This window comes from Acanthopagrus latus, chromosome 24 (genome assembly GCF_904848185.1).
Source record: "Acanthopagrus latus isolate v.2019 chromosome 24, fAcaLat1.1, whole genome shotgun sequence".
NCBI classification, from domain to species: domain Eukaryota; kingdom Metazoa; phylum Chordata; class Actinopteri; order Spariformes; family Sparidae; genus Acanthopagrus; species Acanthopagrus latus.
In genome coordinates, this window is record NC_051062.1 from 3,967,669 (window position 1) to 3,985,619 (window position 17,951).

Below are 17,951 nucleotides of genomic sequence, written 5' to 3' on the forward strand. Positions count from 1 at the left end.
CCAGAGAGGTCTGTTGTCATGTTCACTGTCACCACAGGTGTGTGTGTGTGTGTTTGTGTGTGTGTGTGTGTGTGTGTGTGTGTGTGTGTGTGTGTGTGTGTGTCTGTGTTAGGTTTTTTGTACGGTAAGTTCTTCTAATATTTCCATGTCATGTCCATCATTTATACATGTGAGTGTACATCTGATCGCCTGAAGTCATTCCAGGGCTTCTATTCCTGGGTGCACTTCAGCTGTCACACACAGCCAACAACCAACATAAACAGTTAGAGCTTGTTTTGTAATGTTTGTTTCCCACAGCTCCAAGAACATGTATAGTTATTGCATTATCAAGATATGGTTTATCATCTTTTTTGTAAGATTGATGCCAGAATCTTAACTATCATTTGTTGTGATCAATACATTAAATTTTGCTTTTTTAAAAATGTTTTTAATGCATTTTCATTCTTATGAAAATGTAGTAAATTAGTGTAACACCAGCCAATATTAAAGTTTCCCCAATTACAACAAGGTTGCTTCACACAATCCCCCACTTCCTGCAAAAAAGATGACTGTAACCCAACATTTTTAAGCTGTGCTGAAAAAAAAAACCCAACAAAAAAAACAGCTGTGACAATGATAAATAGCCAAAGAAACTAGAGCAGAACACTGCAGCTACAAGGAGCTTGTCTTATTTCTTAAGTGAACTGTAGCTGCATTTTCTATACAACAGCAGTGCAGTGTCTGGACAGTGCATGTCACATTTTTTCAAGGTTGTGTGCAAGGTCAGTGATGAGAGATATAGAGCAGATTCACACTGTGCAAAGAGAAAAACATACTGGTAATTCTTATATGGCATGGCGAGCTTTTCCACACACTCACATTTTTCATGCTTGAAATTCATCAAGATTTGAGAGCGTGTAAAAGCCCTCTTCATTACAAGTTGCTAAAGCCAATTATTTATTTGACACTTTGAAAACAAGCTGCCTTTATGGTGCTATTGGCTGTTTTCTTGGCTAAGACTTTGCTCATGGTAAGCCTCACAGAGTTATAGCTTGTAGTCAGTCATTGAGTGACATTCCGTCCCAGCTGCCAGATTTTGCTGCCTGTCATGCCGTTATGGTTTAATGAGCGAGCAGCTGAAAGCATAAAGGGATCGATTTGTTGTTGCACCATGCAATGGAAGGCCCGACATGAATCGCCTGCACATGACATGAGTTTACATGATATTCCTGTACAAATAGTGTCTTTGAGTCAGTCCACTGACAATTCATTCATCATCTGCACCTTAATGTGCAGAATGAAAGAAGAGCCTGATGTCTCAGAGGCAGCTGTCAAGCCCCGAGGATTTTGAGGTTACTTAGGCCCTGTGTCCATATAGTGTTCCTTTCTGTCAGAAAATTTGTGTTGTGCGAGAAAAAAACCCTCAACATTGATTGATAATAGCTAATGCTATGGTAACAGCGGGTTGACTACACAGCACAACAACAAGCTTACAATGCGTAGGGTGATAAAAGCACAACACCTACCAGCAGCATTCAGTGCCTGGCCGATCTGCTCCCACAAATGGGCTTTTCTGTCTCTGTTGTGGTAGTTTTGTCTGATATAGCCCAGGATAGACAGTTATGACCAGAACAAGCTTCTTCTTCATTTTCTTGCCCCATCTAATATTTGTTCTGTTGCTTAGAAAGGCGTGATAGTGACAACACCAGTGGGGTTGGGCGATGGCATCGTCCATCACTGATGGCTGACAGTTTTCCACTGTACCATCAGCCCTTCCAAAGCTGATCACAGTTATGTTACTAATATTTTTGACTAGAAGAGCTCCAAATGACCACAAAACACTATCACACCAAGGAATCCAATGCCCATCATTATGCTCAAAAGGCTCCATTCCAGTTATCCTGTCATTACTAGCAATGTTGGTTATAGGTCTGCTCTGGTCACTGCATCAAACTCCATGTGTCTCTGCAAGGGATAATTTACCTCAGTGAGCAAAAGGGTCATCTTGCTTATCTGACACATGTTGTTCTGACACGTTTTTTGAAGGATTTGAAAGGGAGGTCTTTATTTGCCTCCAGAGCATCACCATGGCAACTTCACAGCTGTTGTCAGCGTCCCCTGTTGAACCTCAGAACCAGCTAGTGTTGGGTGTGGATGACTTGATGTCAATTCCCATCAGGTCACTGTTTGAAAGCTACCCTGGTGGGCTGTGTTGTGTGCTGGCAGGCAACACAATCTCTTGAAACCTAGAAGAGCATGGTGCATACGCTGTATTAGTTTATTTTCCATTGGCTTGTTTGTTTGGCACCTAATTGAGCAGACTGCTTTGGTGAAAGTGTCATGACTACCAGTCAGGACTAGATTGGGGATTGAATGATTATTGGTCAGGTCAGTTATCAATTCTAATATTCAGCATTTTTCCAATTATCATTCCGTGTTTTCCAGTGAAAATTTTCTCTTTTCTGTGAAATAGCAGAAAATGGAAAAACCCAAGGAAAGCACCTCATTTTTTACATAAACACAGTGCTTAACTTGTTCTCGTTACATCCCATAACTGGCTATTTTAAACTGACACAAACACTTTAATTTTTATTGCAAATGTACATCGGTCCCAAATATCAGGTATCATTCTTCTTGATAATGAATGATTTATATTGGTATGGACTTTATAGGTTGATCCCTAGTAAGGATACAGGCTTTGAGGAAATTGCTCCTGCGTGGCTCATTTTTGTTTTAATATCCTGTGAATTATACAGCTGCATCCACACAGGAATTCTACTGTCTGGGCTTCCTGGCAGTGACCCTACCACTGCATACTATAGAGCTGCTTATAATATTCTTAATCTAGGAATTTTGCTGCTCTCAGTTTTGTCTGCTCTGGGAAAGCCCATCAGCAGAAAGCCTAATGCAGCTAAATTGATAAATGTATAGACAGAACTGTCTCTAATTGCAGCCACTCATTCTCTCTTGCTCTGCCCTTCTTTTCACCACACAACCCCAGTGACAGAAGAAGAATACAGAATCCTCTGTACTTTTAACCCAAACTCTCTCGCCCCCTCTCTCACAAAGACTTTCCTCGTGACAGCTAAGAGAATGAATGCTTTATTATGCATTAGGAAATGTGTTTCGCTCCACGGCAGGCTAGTTTCCACCCCATTACGTCCGTATCGTCTTCCTGGGTCTTCTCATCTGATAGGGTTATCATGCCTGGGGTGGGTGTGCTGCCAGGCGTGACTTGGCCAATGATCAGAAGGGTCCTTTTGATAAACACGTGAAAGGTACGGCTCAGCAGAGGAGTGGAGTAGGAGGTGTAACTCTGTTGTTGCACTTGTCAGGCAGCAGTAGGCAAGCATGCCAACTCAGTGGAGAATTTGACTGTTCCCGTTGTTGTTTTCAGACGGAGTTGGTAAATACACACTGTGATGACAGTGCCTCCTTTCTGAACTCCAATTTTGCAGCCCATTTCCTGAATAAAACAATTTGTTCCTTGTTTTTGCACAAATGTTCATTTTAGATGTATTATGACATCATTTGTAATCGTGATTCAGATATTGAGGAGTTTTAAAATGAAATCAACTTAATGATTTTAAGATCAACAAGTTGTTTCTAGAGGGTACTATGTAAGTTATGGGTGTTTCTTACTGGCAAACTGGCAGACTGGCGAGTTATTATACATTTTACACAAAGTACAGTAGGACTAGCTGTTGTTGCCCATGGCAAGAACAAGAGACAAGTTTCAAGAAATTAAGAGAAAATGCCTTTTATTTGGGTTTGAATATCATGTGAGAGCAGAATCATTTAATAAGTTACTGCTCCTATATGTGCATCTATCCTTATTGACCTGGAGAACAAGCAAGCCTTTCAGATTTTTGATCAGGCAGCAAAGTCAGCAGACCATGTGCAGAGGCAGACAGATGCTGAGAAAAGGGACGGGTGTAGTGGGGGTTTGGGAATGGCCAAACAGCGGCCACTTACACAAGTCCCATTTATCTGGTGCAGAGGAATGACCTGGGAAGATAACAGCAAACCAACATTTTCTGTTAGTGTGCTTTGCATGGGACTAACGTCTATGAGAAATAATTCCTGCAAGGTTTGCACCGGCTCTCTCAATCATAAAGCTTGCAACGTCCCAACTCAGCTACGCTGCTCTCAGCATTTCTGTAGTGTAATGTCTAGGGGATTCTTTTTGTCCTTCTGCTCTACTCCGTGGGCTTTAGAAATAGTCTCTCCACGCTACATTTGTCATCTCTCAAAATAGGACGAGCTGCTTCATCTTTGTCCAACTAAAGTTGTATTCAGGTTTGGTTGGTAAACATGATATAGCATTCCAGTTATCATTCATTTCCCTTGAGACATGTCATGAAAAAAATGACAGTGGTGACCTCAACAACAGGAGTAGCAGTGGCAAATGTTCGGATATGATTTCTAACATGGCTACATCATTTGCAGCAAGGACACAGGTTTGGTGGCTGCCAGGCACAATGAGGCATTGTAGATCTTTAAACAGTGTGGTAACACGAGATGACTCCCACACATGAAGATGTTTTAAATCAATATTTGCTAATCAAGCTAAAGACATGGTTAAGCCAGATGGTTATGACATCCACCAAATAGAGTTAAGGTCTGTAAAGGCACATAAGTAATGACTGATATCTGAACGTGAGCAAATTGCCAATTGAAATAAAATTTATCTGATAATCTGTTAATCTTCCACTTTTTTCTAAAAAATAAATAAATAAAAAATTCCGGGGCCGGGTCATGGAGGCAGTAGGCTAAGGAGGGTATTCCAGACATCCATCTCCCAAGCAGTGCTTTCCTGCTCCTCCTTGGGGATCCCGAGGTGTTCAGAAAAGAGGAGACATATAATTCCTCCTGCGAGTTTTGGGTCTACCCTTGGGTCTCCTCCCAGTGGTCTAGCCCAAGAAAACCTCCAAAGGGAGCTGCCCAGGAGGCATCCTAATCAGATGACCAAACCATCTCAGCTGACTTTCAGCACGAAGGAGCAGTGGCTGTCCTTTGAGCTAACTCTGAATGTCCCAGCACCTCACCCTATCCCTAAGGCTGATCCCAGTCACCCTATGGAGGAAACTCATTTCAGATATTGTTTTTAACACAAGTGTCGTAAAATTGCTGCTTCCAGGTTTTCAAGGACTTTATGCTTTTCTTTGTCATATGTGATAGTAAATGTAGTCTTTGGTTTTTGGATTTTTGATCCGATAAAAGAAAGTAAAAGTTTTTTTTCTTGAAACCCTGATGAACATTTTTTACCCTGACATTTTGTAGATAACACGTTAATCCATCAGTAATGATAACTATATGAATAGATACGGAGAGTAAGTATTAGTTGCAACGCTGATTATAGCATCAAAGCTGCTGCACAACATTTTGTTGGAGGAAATTTTAATCTCTTCCAATGAGAGTGATTGACATGTCATTCACATTTGGGTTGAACAACTCCTTGCTTGAATCTTTGACATCATTCACTGCAGAAAAGGTGATAGATAATCAATACAGGCAGCACTGTACCTCCATCAGTGTTTCAAATGATGTTTCGTGGTTGAAGCAATTTCCTTCAAGCTCTTTGATACTTGTTGCACTTTGACCACGGAAAACATGACATAGTGGTGGGGATGAGGGGAGGGGGTGGCGCTGGAGGAAATGAGTGAGAATACCTACGTTAATGGAGCAAATGCAATCACACCAGTCATGTGATGATGTCACATTGGCTGTGCTTCTGACAGTAGCCTTTTGTTGATGCTACATTCTCTGGTTTTCCAGTTCTTTCTCTTAAGTGGTGACTCTGACCGCCCCGACTGGATTGTATTTCTTCCCTCTGCATTGAAAGACTTCCCATGTCCAGTGCGTTTGTCTCAATTTATGTTTTCAACTGTTTGTCATTGGACAACTGTGACAGATCACACATAAGCAGATCATAAACGAAGCAGAGTATTTTTAGACATGTGTGAAGGTGCCGTCTTTGCAAAGCATGGGGCCGTCATGCTTTTACAAAAGAGATTGATTACAAGGCCTGTTAAGATTTTACCAGGCGACCTCCATGCCTGACTGAGCTCCAGTAGTCTGCAAGGCCAGAGATAGTCCAGAGCATCCTGGCACTATCGTGTTTCATCAAGTTGCGGTTTTCAAAAAGAAAGTGGTGAAGCATGAGAAACAAAAGGAGCGACTTTCAGGTGTGTGTTTTCTCACTTGTGTCAGAGAATCGCTGCAGTCCCCCTGGGGGTAGGTGCCCTGGTTTCCCTCACTTGGTAAGAACATCTTAATCCGGACTCTGCTTTAAAAGAGCAGAAGTTTTTTTTTTGAGGGGGGGGGGGGGGGGGGTCGTGGGATTGACTGGACCGGGTAAACGAAGAAGCGAGGGAACCTGACAAGAAGGGGAGGTGTTAATATTTGAATGGCTAAGAGAGAAGGGCAAGAGAACATTGATTCGACTAAAGAAGTGGAGAAATGGCAGGAGTGAGTGACAAGTCTAGCTGGGCAGGTCGCCAGAGCAACATTTTTAAACCAATTAGCAAAGATTGTCATCAAGATTCAGAATAAAGGTTCCTGCGACCTTTGGTTTAATCTGTTACCCCATAGCTACCAGTCTAGACAGAAACCAGACAGTGAAACTGAAATGACACCAAAGACAGCTTGTTTTTTAAGTTTAGAGGTTTCTCTTACTTCACTGTAACTTCCTCCCTCTTGGCTTATTGCATTTGCATTTTTTGGGGATCTTTAGGAAGCTTCAGTGAACATGAACTTTATGCCCATGGCCTCAGCCCCCCTCTCCACTCTTGTTTTAAAAGATGGGCTCGGCTGCATTCCTCAGCGTAATCCTCTCGAACTGGGCCACACCCTGGGCAGAGCAAACATGTGGAGGGGAATGCATGCGGCGCAGCGGGAGTTGGTGTTCCCCCAGGGTCATTCACACAGACACAATGAGGCACTGACTTGAGCTTAACGCGGGGCTGCAGCGGACGCGGCATGCTTTGATGAGCCCCTCGGAGACCCCCACCGCCACCGATCCTTAAACAGGCCTCCTCGTACGCCGGCCCATGCACGCACACTCGCTGTTTTTCCAGTGCAAACCATGCCAAATTTCATTTGATCCGTATGATTTCACCTCCTGCACCCCGCAGCCCCAGTTTAACTGGTTGAAAAAAAAAGTTCCAAAGATGGGAAGAGATAAGAGGGAGGGAGGAGGAGGTCAGATCAGCTCAGTGTTAACATCCCGTGACCCTGACTAGCTAGTCAGTCAGTCCTATTTTTAATGAAGTGCTCACTGGAAAATTGATACTAATAAAATAAACCACGAAACATTTTGTAAATCAGAGTGCATAGAAAGTTTCACAGCTCAATTACCTGTTCTGTTTCTTTCTTTTCCAAACTTTCCATATTTATTATTATTATCACATAACTCCACCTTTTTTCCCATGTTATTACTGTTTTGATTGATCTTTCATAGCTGTCTTCCTCTGATGTAACATATTCATGTTAGTGTTGTCATCTGTAGTGTAGTGTTAGTGTTGCTAGAGGTAGACACTTACAAAGGTTATTGATGTTGGAACAGACTCACAGCATTGCGCTGGGCTGCGGTTGATCAGAGAAGTTGATACAGTAGGGCACATGTTGGCATTTTAATTGGGCCACCGCAGTGACCCACATCTGTGTGTGTGTGTGTGTGTGTGTGATGTGATGTGATAGAGAGAGTGTCTGCTTTGATCCCCACATTTCACTGTCGCCTTCTGGGTCTAGCTGCAGGACTGGATGGAGCCATCTGTAGGCACTAGTATTCTTAGAGTACTCAGACATTACTGAAAAATTTCAGGGCATCTCTTTACTCTCATGGCTGTTTTACTCTGTGGTAAACAGTTTTGTCCTTTAATATGGGCAGCAAAACTAAAAAAGTTACTTCTCTCTTACTACTAACAATGACAATATCAAAGTGACTCATGTCATTCAAGTCAAAATTTTACAGAATAATATCTCTTGGTATTCAGGCTTGTATTCCCTCGACAGCAGTTCCATAGCGCAGCTTAGGCCCTACATATGTAGGGCAATCAGCCTACTCTCTACACCACTCTGCTTGGCGCACTAGAGCTTGAACTCCATTACATCCTCTCTGGAAAACACAAAATATATGGCACTACTGTTGGTCATGTCAGATAGAGTAGTAGGTGTTCGTCACCCAGCGAGCCGCCTGCAACGATGGAGAGACTGAGTGCTGAAAATCTGCCCATCTGCTGTACCAGTGTCTCACCTGGTCTCAATCCACCCACTATCACTGAGTCATCCTCTTTTTCCATCTCTCTCTCTGCTGCCCACAGTGCTGATAAAGTACTAGATTCTCTGCAATGTTCTTTTTTTCTTTTTTTTCCTCTTCCTGCAAAAAAAAGCAGCAACTTAAATCAGCACTGCAGAATCAATGCCATCCTCACATTTGTGGATTTCAAAGCCAGCTGGACTCAAACTCCCTTACTGCTGCAGTCGTTGATGCTGTTGTGAGTGAGCACCTCTGCAGTAAAGCTGAAGGCGGATCTATGGCGAGTCAGGCAGGAGGCTTGCTGTGTGCTTGACCTTTAGTATTGGTCTCATTAAATATTAATATGTAGTTTCATCGTCACTCATCAGAGACACACTCATGTTGTTGTGCTCTGATTCCTACTGAGAGAATTATTTATTTGTCTGCTCTGTCCGGCTGTATATTAAATCATTTAAAAATGTATATCATGCTTGTACAATCTGCAGCTTTAGCCTTCTGTTTTTTTTCCTGGAAAGGTCAGTGATGCCTCCTGCTCGCTGCAGTATGTTCCCTGTATTGCCAGTATACTGAAACATATGGCATTTACCGTGGCCCACATTAAACATAGAAATTAATTGTTGCTCAGGAAATGTGTTGAGTGCTCCCCTCAGGCTGCTTTTAATACTCCTCTGATCATAAAATGGACAAACTTACAAAGACACAGTGCTAAGATGCTCCACAATTCCCACCCCGCCACCCCCGTCTCATACACACACTCACACACACACCTAGGGAGCTACAAACAGTTAGATAGACAGGCCCAGCTGTCTCCCAGGGGCAAGCCTTTATAATGAGACAGAGATCTTCTTAATTGGCTCTATCTAATGAGGCAACAGAAATGCAATCTTTTGGGGCCCTACACCAGAATGGGTTCTCTCCACCTTTTTGTCTAAGTGACTATTGGTCTGTGTCCAACAGGCTGTTGTGAGCCAGGCCTAGCATGACACTCCAGTCCCATGTGTCAGTGCAGAAAATGTCTAGGCCTATATGCTGGTACATCAGTATGAAAATTACTCTGCATTAATAAAGTGATAAGTGTAAACTGGGCTGACAGTGATTGACATGTGCCTGCCTTCTAAAAAGCATGGTAAAGTGACAATGGAGTGTGCCCTGTGTGGACTCTCCTAGAAGTGTACTTGTTCTGACTCATATCCTATTCAGGCTTGACGAGTGGCAGTGATGGACTGCACGGCAAAAAGCAGAGCCTGCCATCATTTCTTGTGAAACGCTCCCTGTGCTGTCTGCTGTGCTACTGACGAGCTGAATGGAGACCACCATCTCAGAATTAGCACTTAAAAAGATGGTGCTTTCTTCCAGCACACTAATTTTCTGTTCTTATTCGCACCTTACACATAACAAAGAGGTACTTATTATATTTATCAGATTAGGGTTAAGTGGTATAACGTTCACGTAGGTGTGTCTTTACCTGGCAAGATGGCTGGATTGGCAAGATCACTGCTTGTTGTTACAGGCGTGGTTCAGCTGTGACAGCCAGAGAGAGTGACTGTTTGTTGGCTGAGTGGTTGAAGTTAGCCTGTGGTAGACTGTGACAGACAAATGCTTCATCCAATCTCTTGCCAAGTATATTTTGAAACTGCCTGACCTTTTCTGAACAGTTTCAACGGGCGACTTCCCTGATGGCTCTGTGTAACAAACCATCTGGTGTGTCAGGTTAGGTTTGCCTCAGTCTGGCCTAGAATGTCTGAATACCCCAAAACAATAATTCTGTCGCAGTAGGCAATTTTTTTCAAGGCCAATCTAGCTTTACTTGGAAACATCAAGCTTAATTGGCTCGAGTGTTGCTGCTCCAAATTGGGGTGATTTGATAGAGCTTGCCTTGATGAAAGCCTCGGAGTCTGTGTAAATGACTTGTACGTATTAGTGAATGAAAGGCTTACAGCTGCCTTGTTAGAGGGAGAGTTGTTTGATATGTTTTCATACCAATACACACTCTGGTAATTCAGATGTTCTTAAATGATGCTTCATTGATGTCTTTTGTTCAGCTGAGCTCAGTATGAACTCACACAACAACAATAATGATGTGTATTATTAAAGTATAAATCTGTTTTCTTACTACCGGTGACTCATGTTTGTAGTTTTGGGATTAGTAATATTGCACTCATCCAGTTTATTTCTGAGATCTGGGAATGTTGATGTCACAACAACAACAGCTTTTGAATATCATTGGATGCGCCAAAGCATGCATGGTAATATGTCTATTCTAGTAGGGATAGTTTCTTAATGCCCAGTCCAAGCTAGAGGTATTATTTGTATCACACCCTTCCCCCTTGCCCCTGCCACACAGGGTGGCCATACCGTAAAGGTCAACTTTAGGTCAAAGCAGCATATCTGTGCCGCTGTGCGTGTGTCTGTGTGTTTATGTGCGAGCGCATGTGTTTGGGCCGACGGGGGCCATACAAAGTTCATGGACGAAAGTGAGATGGCCAATTTCACACCCAGCAGATGCCTGCACCAGTGACCCGCGGCGACAGGTGGAGGACACTAATTGGCAGCGCGCACCGTCACAGAGTAGGGTTGAACCCATGGTGGGTGAGGCATGGAGGGAGGGAGGAATGGAGAGGTAGATGACAAGAGAAGTGGTACCAGTGGGGGGCATAAACTGGCACCACATTTGCTGTTGCAAACCATTAAAACATCCGCGGTAGGAAGAGCGTCAGGTTTAATGGTTGCATCAGACACACAGTACTGTTAGCAATTTATTCCTGCTTTCTTTTTTGCCATAAAGGCATTTCATGGCTGATAAACAAACAGATGTCACCTCTGAAAACTGCTCTCTATTCCTATTCCGTTTGCGTCTCCGTAACTCTGACTTCAGTCAGCCTCTCGCTGTGTTTTTGACTCATCCGCTCCACAGAGCTGACGCTCACCTTAAAGAATACAAAGAAAAAGAGCAGCGTGATGACATGGGTGAACAGTGAGATCGATATGTTTACCTGCATCCAACGATTTAAAGATGAAACACACCATGGAGCTCGAAGGCTGTTTAAGTCGCTGTACCCTGGCCTATTGATCTCTTCATCTTCATGCGCACTCATTACTTTATCTATGTATAATTTAGGCCTCTCTACCTAAACCTTATGAGGGCTGTTTTCATCATCTCCGTGTGGGCTCAGTGTCTGTTCAGCCCATGGGAGAGAACATCCTCAGAGGCCTCATCATCACAACCAACAAACAACATGCCGATCCAGGCGATGCTGCACATTATTCCCATTTGGTTGCATATAGCAAAATGAAATTGCACAAGCCTCTGTTGGACACCTGGAGACATATGATACATTGATGGCTTCCATTTTGTTAGCAGGTTTTTGCTCAGGAGGTAGAGTGGTCGTCCACCAGAGTAGGAGGGTCGATGGTGTCGTTAGATGAGATGCTGAACCCCAATTTGCTCTCGGTGGCTCTGTTGGTGTATGAGTGTATATGAATGTTTATTGCTCCTGATGAGCAGGTAGTAGTGCCTTGCATGGGAGTCCCTGCTAACAGTGTTTGAATGTGTGTGTTCAGTGTGTTCAACATCATGAATACATCAGAAAATAGGGAACAGTAGGAAGACAGATCATATACCTCATCAGACTGCATCCAGAAGACGATTCAAAACCAGTCCAGCTTCATAGAATTGCTTCAGAAGAGGAGCAAAACTTACTAATGCATGCCAATTATACTAGAACCCAACTGATATATTGGTTTGCCAGTATTAGTAGCAGATGTTTTGCTATTACAGATGTATCAATATCATCACTTATGTTGTCCAATATACACCAATATAATAACTTCTTTTTTAAAGAGAATATAATGCTGATAAAAAATGCTCTGTTTTATTTATAGTTATTAAATTCCCATTGAAGTTTACTGTTTCAGTCTACTGATGTTTGTAGAATAAAGATTAGCACTAAACTGTAAAATATCCTGCCTGTGACATATCTTTGTCACAACGGTTTGAACCACGTTTTAGGAATTATTTGCAAAAGAGTGTATTGGACAATTTTGGCATCGGACCCTAAAAATATTGGTATTGGATTAAAAAAGCCAAAAGCCAGCTGTAGGCGGGTTTTTTGTCCAGTTTGAAATTATTTTAGTCTTGAGTCTAAGTTGTATCTCTCATCCCATGGACATTAATATTTATAACTGAGGCATTATATCCTGAAAATATGATCAAAGACAAGATAAGGTTCATAACTGGAATACTAGTGTGCTTTTACATTATTATTCGAGTAACTGGGCTCTCCAGTGTCTCTGTAGTTTGAATCATAAACCTCTCAACTTCTTTTTTGTCAGCAACCAAAGCTTTAATCTCCAAACTGGAGAGTAAGCAGCCATACAACATTTCTGCCCCTATCTGCTGAGTGTGTTAGAAAGAGGCTTTGATGAATAGATCTGCTCTCTCCCTTCTATCTCATTATCCTCCTTTATCTGTTTTATGGATTTACACAACTCCTCAACACGCTCTGACACGCGGTCGATAGTGTCAGCCGGGGAAAAAAACAGATGTAGGCTAGCCTTTTTTGTATTTCCTCGCATTGTTTGTTTAATTTCTCTCATTAGCATTTGTAGTGGGTTTGTGTTATTTTTAGAGCGTCCTGGAACAGCGGCGGCTTTTATCGCCTGAGACTGATTGAAATTGAGGTATCTGTTAACAAATGTAAAATTAGGAAATTAAAATAAGGCCTACTGGCTTTGTGCTGTTTCCTCATGGGTCTGTGGCACAGTTCTTTTCGAACTAGGGCATCAACATCATGTAACCTACTTATATGAAAATACATTACAGACATGGCCAGTTGAAGTTCCACTTGGCTAGAGAACTGCTGTCATATCAACGCAAAGCTGACAAGATCCATCTTCTCGGCATAGGGAAATGACAGGCAGGCTAATGCCTCAGTCTTTTAGCTGTGACTCACCTATCAACAGCCTGAGAGGTGGCATTGTCATAGCTGAGCCTCCTTTCAGGGTGTGTATTTGTAGAAGATTGTGTGTGTGGGAAAGTGAGACAGTTGCCTCACTTTGAATGTGCTGCATGCATGCAAGTGAGCACATGTTGGCATAAGTGTTTATGTGTCTACCTGTCAGCTGCATGCCTGCAACCCTGTGTGTGTTTATGTGTAGGCGCATGTGTGTGTGTGTCTGTGTCTGTGTGTGTGCAGATTAGAGGAGCTCTGAAGGGTGGGTTTCATGTCTCAGCAGGTCACAGATGATCAGATTAACTGAAGCAGGGCTTCAGCCTCCAGCTGGATTTGCAGCGGGGACCTGGACTCTGCAGGTGCCTCGCAACGGTGCCAATGCAGCCACACTTTGACCATAAATCCCCTACAAAACCGTTACCACAATGATACACGCACATCCAGCGTGGGTAGCACCTGAAAGCTGATCACCTTAATTTGCAGCTGGTACTTTTAAATTGCCATTGCTTTTTTTCTAGCACACAGCTACATGAAAGCTTTGTTGAAATCCTTCAACCGCTGTGACGAATGAACAAAAACTTGTTTCATAACCTGCACAAATATGTATCACGGCTCTTGATGGAATATTGTTTATACCCTGCAGACAGTTGTGCTGCACTAGTAGAGAAAATCACCATTAGGCTTTTTCGAATGCCCTTTTTATTGATTGTAGTGGGCTTTTCATTGTTGTCGTCGAGACTATTAAATCTCCTCCTAATTTCTTGTTCTTCTTCTCTTTCTTTTCTCTCGCATGAAAAGAGCCATGTATTCGGTGCCACCTCTAACGTCATGGCCTTAGTGTGACATCTACAAATAGCGCAGTTCTAATTATCACTTTGACTTCGACAAACAGCTACCACATCTCCTCGAACTGCCTGAGCTGCAGTTTGAGCAAACTGATCACTAGCCGCAGTGCCAGTGCTGCATAGTGACAACGCTAGCATGTGATTTCCAGCTGATGCACAACGCTCACCACAATGACTTGCAAGGAAACAATGTGAGCCAAAGGAAAGACTAATGAAATCTTAAAATACTGTCAGCCCAAAGAAAGATAAATGGACTCGTTCAGTTGTTTATGATAGTTGGGTGTGATCAGCACAGGCTGCCTTTATTACACATCTCAGATTGGAGTGTTTGCTTTAGGGGCAAACATTTTCAGTCTCACCTTTATCCCACTCTACCCCTGTCTGTGTGTCTCTTCTCGTAGCTCTCCTCTCTCTCTCCTTGGGTAATCTCAGGCGTCAGCAGCAGTACTACTCTTCCATCTGTGGGATTACAGCTGGTGAAACAAAGGCACTTAATTACTGCTGAGGCAACACAGTCTTAACGTGTGCGAGTGCTCGACGAGTAAAAAGAAAGCAGACTATTGTTTTCTAAATTACCTGGTCTCTGTCCTTTGCTCTGGTGGCATTTTCATGTTTGTTCTATCACTGATTACACTGCAGTTTAATAGCCAGGCCAAATATAATTGATCACAACAAATCTGAGTTGGTAAAGGATTTGGGAGCTGGGCCGGGGTTCCTCTACAATTTTACATTTAAACAACTTCTTGTTACCCACTCTTCGCCACTGATTCATGTTCTCCATTACCAGCCTGAATGTAAGCAAAAAGCCTTTGGTAATCGTAATGGATTTTCAGTGTTTCCTGGTGTCCTGGAGCCTCACCGCTTTCAAACAGATCCATTAGTCCGAACGGATCCATTAGAGCCCAAAAAACAAAACAGGATCCTTTAGAGGAAGCATTCTTCGAGTTTGAGGATGAAGGGAAGCCCTGTCCATGTGCATCCATTGCCTCGCTACTTTACCGATTGCTAGGATCACTGGGTCCACTTTTTCGCAGCCGTGTGAGCACTGCAGTGCCTGTCCTGTTGGTGTCTTATAGCTGGGTTAGCTTTCAAAGAAATGAGTTCCTTGTGAGCTGTTATAGGTTGACCCATAACCAGCTGCTAGTGGTCCTGGAAAAAGTCGCTTATGAAGCAGAGCAAAAAGGAGAAAGTAAGGCATGCATTATGAACAAGAACAGTCTTTTTTCATTGATCCCTTAAAGGCAAAATGTGCAGCATGTTGGGAAGTCGAAAAAAGGAAAAGTCAACATTTTCATCTTTGAATTGTGGAGATGAGGCATAACTTCCTGAAAGCGATCGTTCCAGGATCGGTTCCAGTATCTGTTGCAAGCCAAGAAATGCTCTTATTTGGGTATTTATAGCCACAAATACGAATATCTGTAAACAAAACACCCAGCCAAAGGATCAGCATTGGCTTTGCGTATTCCTCAACAATGCAAATTGCATCGCATTGAAGACAGGATGAAATGCCGCTACTGCGAGGACAAGGCGTTGCGGGAGAAAGGAAAGAAAGAGACGAGAGGGAACATTGAAAGACGAGGAGAAAGAGCGAGCGCCTGTCCAACCCCCCGCCTTTGCTGGTCAGTGGGGATACAACAGGTTCTTCGGCTATGCTCTAAGGGGATTACACATATCACAGGCTTCATGTCAGAAAAATTAGTGTCAGTTTCTCACAGCAGGCCTCCTTGCGCTGAGAAGGACAATCGGATAATCGGGGGGGAAGAAGACTTGTTACAGTTTCTCTTTAGGATACAGCCATCCAAAAAATCTACTGTACCTGCCAGATCTCTTTAAGCAAGAGCAGATCAGCTGCCTCCACAAGCGTTTTACTGTGTCCTTTAGGGTTTGTTGTGTTTTCTTTGTATCCCACTGCCCTTCTTCACAGCTGCGTCCACAGTCTTGGTTGTGCATTCGCCCGTCACAATTAGCCACTTCCTGTCGTGTGCTGACCATACGTTTTTCCTGATGGCTTTTTCGGATTGCAGTCCGCCAATACTGCCAGTCACACTGCCATTGATCCTGTCACTGAGCGCTGCGCTAGCATCAGGAAGACATCACCAGGGCCAGGATATGTAAAGCCTACCCAGATTCTCTGTGCTGCTGGAGAAAAGGGGGCTTAGTGGAGCATCGCATGCACACACACACATCCCAGATTCCCTGGATTCAGAACTGTGTAATTCATCGATACTGCTTCTTAGTTTGAAGTGTTGATATGGGAAAGAAAAGCAATAGCTCATTTTGAGTGTATCCATCATGGGTAATCACCAGAGCACTAGATTCCCCATTAAGAGCCGATTGAAACCTCAGGGATGTAATCTAAAGGCACATCTCAGTCGCCTTTACGAGGACATTTACAGCTCCTCTGTCGGCTGCAGTCTATAGGCAGCCACTCTCTGTCTCCAGCGGGCCAGAGGATAGAGCGCCCATTGAGGGCAAAATGCAAATGTTACAGTGGTGAACGGAGGGGCCCACAACTGAAGCGCTATTCTGCCGAGGGGGTGGAAGACTGGTCCTCTGTGTCTGTGCCACCCACAGACACACAACAGTCATCACTCTGACCATTCAGCCGGGCTGATGAAGGAGGTGGGGGGTCGAGGAAAGGGTTTCTGCCACTGACGAAGATGGCAACGTAAAACCCAGCAGGGGGATGCTAATGCCAGTTATACATGGACCATTTGGACCAGTGTTCCCTGTAAATGCGTCATATTCTCTGCGGCTTATTATGATACTCAGACCTGAGGTCTGTTCCATGAGGTGTTGTAGTTTTATAATGGCTCTTGTAGCATTAGTATGTATCATAGGAACTGCTGGAAAACTGCTTTTGATTTTACCTTCTGTCAGATTTTTCTTGCTTTCAGGGTAAAATGTCACAGCTGTATTAGCTCAGAATCAGACACTCACAGCTGTCTCACGAGAGATACTCCTCGTGACTGTCTGGATAACATTTTGAATAAATTCATTGTTGAAATGCCGTCTGCTGACAGTTAAAAGACATTCAGACATCAGGAGCTGACATTGAAAACATTATACAAGCGAACAACAAGGAAGTGGGTCACAGGCTGTGCAAAATGTATATGGTCAGAGGATGAATGTTTTCCATGCAAGTGTTTTTCTGTTCTTTATCTCTGCCTCTGTGCATCTCAGAGGCTGTAGCCAGAGTGGTACAGCATGATAGCTAGGTTGTGTTTGGGCAGGAGAAATGTTGTATCCCTCCTCAGCACTCTGTTGCTGTGTTTGGGCGAATTGGGTTTTTTTGTCTGTTGTGTTCTGATGCCAGTGAGTGACTTGTTTTTCTCTCTTCCTTTGTTAAAGTGTACAGATTATTGTGTCTAATTTTAAGTTTCATCAGTGGAATGCTGAGAAAAAGAAAGTCCTCTGCTTTTTCAATGCAAGTAACAGATATTTTCATTAGAGACTGACTACAGAGTTTTATCTCATTTATCCATTTATTTTGAATCTAAGAATGTCCAACACAATGTTTCAGTTCATAAATGGATACCTTCGAAGGATTTCCTATCTGACCCTGACTTACAATGTTATAACAAAGAGAAAAGCAGAGCAAAGCAAAAATGTTTTTAAATTCATAAAAAGATAGATTGATTATATAAATTATTAGCGATTATTCTTTGTCATTCGATTTCTCAACCAATGTTAGCTGGATGTTAAAGGAATAAGTTCCACCAGATTGGATTTCCAGAAGTAATTAATAGCCCTAATTACAAGTAAAAACAGTTGAGCCTCCGTGGGTGAAGTTAGTGTAATCCTAATCTGTTTATGAAATGATCTGCCTTTATTCCCTTCCCCTTTGGATCAATCCTAATAAGGAACACATTTTTATTGACATTACTACTGTATTAAAACTTGGCAAACAGTGGG

General features: G+C 42.9%; 1 protein-coding gene across 26 annotated transcripts in view; it reads left to right on the top strand.

The window, feature by feature from the left end:
• mbnl2 (muscleblind-like splicing regulator 2) overlaps positions 1 to 17,951 on the top strand; it is a 57,157-nt gene that overhangs the window by 11,614 nt on the left and 27,592 nt on the right. The window lies entirely within an intron of this gene.